Here is a 6,026-nt window from a genome sequence, read left to right on the forward strand (position 1 = left end):
ATGCATTGTAGGGTTGAAGAAGCGAGTGTGGGTCTTTCTCACACTTGCTGCAGTGGGCACAACAGGATGAGAAGTGGTCTGGAGCTCAAATTTGTTTTGTCACTCCCATCAAGTGTCCAAACGTTGCTTGGGACTTGAATGTTACTGATTCGAATCCGGTGCCTGACGTCACTTTGCTTCTCATTTAATCCGCAGTAGGAAGGGGCTATACCGGTGTATCGGTTTTTAAATGCTTTTAGGGGATTTGAATATGCAGCCAGGCTTGAAAGGTGCTGCTCGGCTCTGTGTGAAGAAGGGGGGGCTGCTCCCCCCACTCCTGCTCCCGGGTTGGTCCTTGGGGGGCACACTCATGCCTGCCCCAGCCCATGGCAGCAACTCCAAGGCCACGAGTCACCTCGCAGAGATCCTGGGACCCCTGCCCGCCACCCCCTGGGGGATAAAGGTCGGGGAGGCACTTTGCTCCCTCGCTGCCTCGGCCCCAGGCTCCCCACAAAACCAACAAACAATAATGGGTAGGGGGTCGGATGACTGCAGGGGTTGTGTTCCAACAGGATGACTTTAGGAGCAAGGGCAAGAGAAGGGAGGAACGGCGTGGTTGGCATCGATTGCCTAATAAAGCATTTTAAGAACAAGGCTAATATTTAATTTCAACTTTTGGCCTTGTCATGGTAGAAAATATTCCGTGTCCCCAAATATTCTGTTTCGTTTGTGTACCTGGCACACTGTTGGCAGACGGCAAACGTTCGTCCTATAAACGAATGGGTCAACTCAAGTGGGCTGAACACAAAGCAATGAGCCCCCACCCATCCTTGCCCAATCTGGCTCCCAGTCTTGCTCCCCAGAAGCAAGCATGTTTAGCACAGTGGCACCGGCCTACTTCTAAATAACAGGCTTAGGCCGCTAATTCGGGATGTGTCCGTGTTAGGTCTTGCGCGCTCCCTGCCAACGCAGGCAGGGATGAACCAAACCACCTCAAATCTTCAAAATCTGCCTGAAATGCCTCATAAATTATACCACTTTGTTAGCTTTTCCATTAATTACTTTCGTGATGTTGAATAATAATCTTAAAATCGTACTTCTTGTTTCAGTTACGAGCAGTATGATAAGTTTCAATGACTTCGCCAAGTAAGACTATTGTACCCATGGCTTTCCCTTCATCTCTCTTGCTCTCTTTACATGATCATGATGAACGTTTGAAATGCGTTTTGCAACCCTAGGTAAGAGATTCCTGCCTTGTCTCTAGGCGAAGCGTAAACGTGAAAATTAGTGAGTAGTGCTTATGTCTACGTAACCATGGTCCTCTGCCCACGTGACTTGTCTTCCACGACTATATTGTGCGTTTGTAAACTTTTAGTCCTACGCTCCTACCCCCCGCTTGGCTTCTAATGGCCTTTGTGCTTTCGTCTTGCATTGTCTGCTTTCGTGGCGTCATCAGGATAGGTTCTTCCAACATTTCCAGGACACCTGTCACATCGAAGGCCTCCTTTCTTTCCCCGGGCAGTTCTCCTGCAGCCCTGAGGTCCCTGCCCATTCCGATGGGTGGCTCTTGGGCCCGCTGCCCGGTCATCCTGGGACTTGGCTTCATTGCCTTTCTGAGCTGGTCCTGTGGTCCAGACAGCCAACCTGCTCCAGTTTCTTGGATAATTCCCTTGTTTTGCCAGCCCACATTCTCAGGTAACATCCTAAAGAACAGTATTTGGGAAAGGAAGCTTTCTCAGTTTACATCTTTCTTTTTCATTCTGCAACCTCTCCCCCCCTCCCCTGCCCCACCCCACCAAAATTATTGATAGTTTGGCGTGGTTTGGAATTCCAAGTTCACTTTCCCATGGAAGAGTCAGGCTTCTGGGTCTCCGGAGAGCCAGTCCTGCGGCTGGGAAGCTAGCCGACTGCTAGCCTGCTTCTCTTCCCTTCGTGGAGGACCTGTGCTTGCTCCCGGGAAGCTTTTACAATCGTTTTACTCTCATTAGCCTTACGTTGTAAGATCTGCTCCATGCAGACTTTTTCTTTTTTCCTTCTCAGGATTCAGTAGATCTTCTACGTTTGCAGACTTATGTCTCCTTTTTGTTCTGAATATATATATTTTTTTCATTGCAAATTTCATTCAACCATCTGCTCTGCTCTTTCTGGACCTTCTATTCTGGACCAACATCTTCGATGTTGAAACCTTGATTAATTCTGTATGACTCTATCTTTTTTGGTCACAGTTTCTGACTACTCTTCATTCTCTACGTTTCCCCTTTTCTCTAGTCTTGTCGTTGTGCAAATAGAATCTAGAAGCTGCCCTTACAGGGAATGAAACAGACAAATGAGTTGTGACACATGTTTCCTCCTTCCCTTGAACGAAAGGCTTAGCCAGCATCAGCCCTGGGGTTTACTGGATGAGCCTTACCTATGATGCTATGTGCTTATCCTACTACAGGCCGAGATCTGTCCTCCGCGCTGTGGTGGATCACGGTGAACAGAAAACCGAAGTTTCTCTGTAGTAGAGGGAGACAGACAAGAAATAGTGTTGCAACGCCAGGTACAGTTCTGGAATCAGCAGCTGTAGCCAAAGTAGCCGATTTGGCAGGCGGCATCTTGGCCATAGACAGGCAGCAGCTCCCTTGGTGGCTTGCCCTTTCACTGTGACTTGGAGTATTCTTTCTCAGCTTCTAACAGTTTCTTCAGTCTACCTAGGATTCTGCAACATGTTTATACCCTGTAAGAAATTCCTTTTTCTTCCTTAATGCTGCTAGCGTGAATTCAGGATTTCTGTTCTCTGCAACAGAACCTGCTACAAAAATTCACAGAAATTGTATTTTCAGCAAGCAGCCTCTTTGGTATTTTTCTCTCTGTCCTAAGTTCAAACTGCAGGAACCAACTTTAAGTCACCAGCCCCAGCTTCTGCCCCCAGTTTCCTGTGTAGTCAAGAAAGCACTCGTACCATTTGCCATCAAAATGTAGAATTGAATGGATAAGACTGCCAAACTGACAGCTCAACAGAGGTATTCCCTGTACCCAAAAGCACTGATAGGCTTGAGGATAAGAAATCTGAGAGGTATCTGAGCTGCCGAGGGCTTCAATAAAGGAGGAACTGTTTTTCTAGAATGTTTTCTCGAACACTCTGAAACTGAATATTACACTACCAAACTACCTCACGAGATGATACATTGATAGATTACGCAGTTTATGAAATGCAACGATTTATTTTGAATAGTTTCCATTAACGTTTTTTTGTTTGCTTCTAGAAGATGCAAAAACATACTGTGTTAGTGAGTTGGGGCTAACATAAGATGCCACAGACTGAGTGGCTTCAACAACAGACATTTTCTCACAATTCTGGAGACTGGGAAGTCTGAAATCAAGGTGCCTGCCAATGTGGTTCCTGATGAGAGCTCTTCCCAGCTTACCACCCTCTCCTGGCAGAAGAAGAAAGCTCCTCTTCTTATAAGGTACCAGCTCTTCTGGATTAGAGTCCCACACTTACGACCTCATATAACCGCAATTACCTCTCCACAGGCCCTATCTGCACGCATAGTCACATGGGGAGGAGGGTTAGGGCTTCAACATAGGAGTCTGGCAAGGGGCACAATTCAATCCAAGCTTTCTGGATTTCTGCTTTAGAAAATGTAAAAATAGGGCAGCCCGGGTGGCTCAGCGGTTTAGCACCGCCTTCAGCCCAGGGCCTGGTCCTGGAGTCCCAGGATCCAGTCCCCCGTCGGGCTCCCTGCATGGAGCCTACTTCTCCCTCTGCCTGTGTCTCTGCCTCTCTCTCTCTCTCTCCCTCATGAGTAAATAAAATCTTTAAAAAAGAAAATGTAAAAATATCTTACAATATTATTATTGGTAATAATTAAAACACTTATTCAGTGATTAACATAAGCCAGACGCTGTGTTAAGTGCTTTTTTAAGTGTTTTCTTATTTAATCCTTACAACCAATGAAATTAAGTTCATAATAGATGAGAATCAAAGCCCAGAGATGCTCAGTCGCTTGTCCAAGATCAACCTAGCTGGCACAGTGAAGAGTCCAACAGACAGTCCCTGGAGCCACTGCGTTCAAATGAAACGTATGACATACAGGCACGTTACATACCAGTAAGAAGAGCTGTGCAGGAGGGAGCCTACAACCGGGTAATGCTGGGAGCCCACGAGGTGCTGTGGGGTGGCCAGGCGATTGGTGTGAGATAAGCTGCACCCTCAACACGCTAGTGCGAGGACTGACAGGTCAACTGAGGTTCTACCGGGCAGGCGAGGGAGTCTTGGATTACACACTAATCTACATTCTCACCAGTTGTATGGCTGAATCTGTTGCCCCACAACCTCACCTACCATTCATATTTTTTAATGATAAAACCTGGATTTTCTATGGAAATAAGACCTCACCTACAATTCAAAATAAAAACGCAAACACTCTTGACATGTCCCCTTAGCTGTAAGAAGAATCCTCTACGTAGTCATCGTGGCCTGATTCAATCCTAAACCTTTATAAAGTGTAAACCCTTGATAGCAAGTTCACAAGCTTTCAATACAAACCGGATTGAACCTAAAATTTGATAACGGCCCGCTCTACTATCTGATCTGAAGTACTGCAAGAGAACTCCAAGGGAAAAACAAAGTGCGTAAAGGAAAAATCACACAAAGCACTTACAAACATTCTCACGGTGTTAGATATCCCAATTCTCCGGATTGGCACACATTTTAGGAAGTCAGGTCCTTTAAAAGGAAAACGTTATGACTATTAACAGAAAAGCAACTTCATCCTTCCCTTTTCGAAACACCATTAAAGTGAAATGAACGTGTCAAAGTGTTAAGTCCAAGAAGAGAAAAAAAAATTTTTTTTGTTAAAACAAAAAAAATGTGTTATCATCCTGGAGGCAGGTTGAGTCCTAACGGTTTTTTCCTTTCAGCTCCACGGAATCCCAAACACCTGCTATGTGCAAGCTCGTTCGGTAACGACATTCAGCAAAAACCGAGAACTTGGAAAGAAAACTAAAGACAGAAACTGTGCATCTTACAAGTCGATCTCAAAGAGGACTGGGCTTTTTTGGCAGTGGGGACAGCGAGACACCTGTGCCTCACAGCGCCTGCGAGCAATCACTTCTAGGAGCTTTCCGCCGCCTTTATTTTATTATATTATATTATATATATTTTTTTTTTATTCCTGGGCGCTCTCTAACTTGTAGGACTCGCATCCCCGACGGACACTCGCGTCCCGCCCTCTGCCGCCGGGGACCAGGCTCGCCGAGCCGCGGGCGGGCCGAGCCCCGTGCTTCCGGCGGCAGCACAGGTGACCCGTTTGCGAGCCCTTCCTAGGGGCGGGGGGCGCCCCCGTTCGCAGGCGGGGCTTGCACGATCGGAACGGTCGGGGTGCAGGCCGGGCCCCGAGGTCTGGGGTGTCCCCCCGGGCGCCGCCAGGTCGGGAGCCCCAAGCGTGCAGAAGCTCCCAGCGCCCGCGCCCAGGCCCCCCCCGGAGGAAAGGCGCCAAGGTGGGTGTCCCGGCGGGGGCTCTCCCTTGGTCTCGCCGCGGCCCGGGGCGCGCAGAGGGGCGGGGGTGCAGGCCGAGGCCCCGGAGCCCCGCGGGCGCGGGAGGCGCGCAGACCTCGGCCCCGCCCGCGCAGCCGCCCTCGGCCCGGCCCCGCCCCCCGCGCGTCTCCGCCAATCGCCGGGCCCGCCCGCGCAGCCGCCCTCGGTCAGGCCCCGCCCCCCCGCGCGTCTCCACCAATCGCCGGGCCCGCCCGCCGCCGCCGCCGCCGCCGCCGCCGCCGCACCTGCGAGGAGGAGCCCGCGCGCCCCCGCCGGGCCCCGCCCCGTCCCGCCCCCCGCGCGGCGCCCCCAGATCGGCCTCCGCCGCCCGGCTCCCCGCGGCCGACCAGCGGAAGCCGCTCTCCCGAGGCGCGTTCGGGGCGCCGGGGCCCGGCCGGGCCGCTGAGCCGCAGCTTCCGGGCGGCCGCGGCGACGGCGACGGCGACGCGCGGGGCGCCCCGCGGACCCCGCGACCCCGCGACCCCCGGGCGAGCGGGCGGGCGCCCCGAGCGGGCGGCCCAGG

At 51.1% G+C, this 6,026-nt stretch overlaps 1 long non-coding RNA gene across 1 annotated transcript; it reads right to left on the reverse strand.

Annotated features, from left to right (window-relative positions):
* Positions 1–517: 517 nt before the first annotated feature.
* On the reverse strand, positions 518–5,151 carry LOC111093099. The gene is made up of 3 exons (XR_005380914.1): positions 4,629–5,151; positions 2,390–2,477; positions 518–1,682 (listed from the first exon to the last, which is right to left on the reverse strand). It is a non-coding gene; the product is annotated as an uncharacterized LOC111093099 (long non-coding RNA).
* Positions 5,152–6,026: the final 875 nt, after the last annotated feature.

This window comes from Canis lupus, chromosome 29, assembly GCF_011100685.1.
Source record: "Canis lupus familiaris isolate Mischka breed German Shepherd chromosome 29, alternate assembly UU_Cfam_GSD_1.0, whole genome shotgun sequence".
In the NCBI taxonomy this organism is placed as follows: Eukaryota; Metazoa; Chordata; class Mammalia; order Carnivora; family Canidae; genus Canis; species Canis lupus.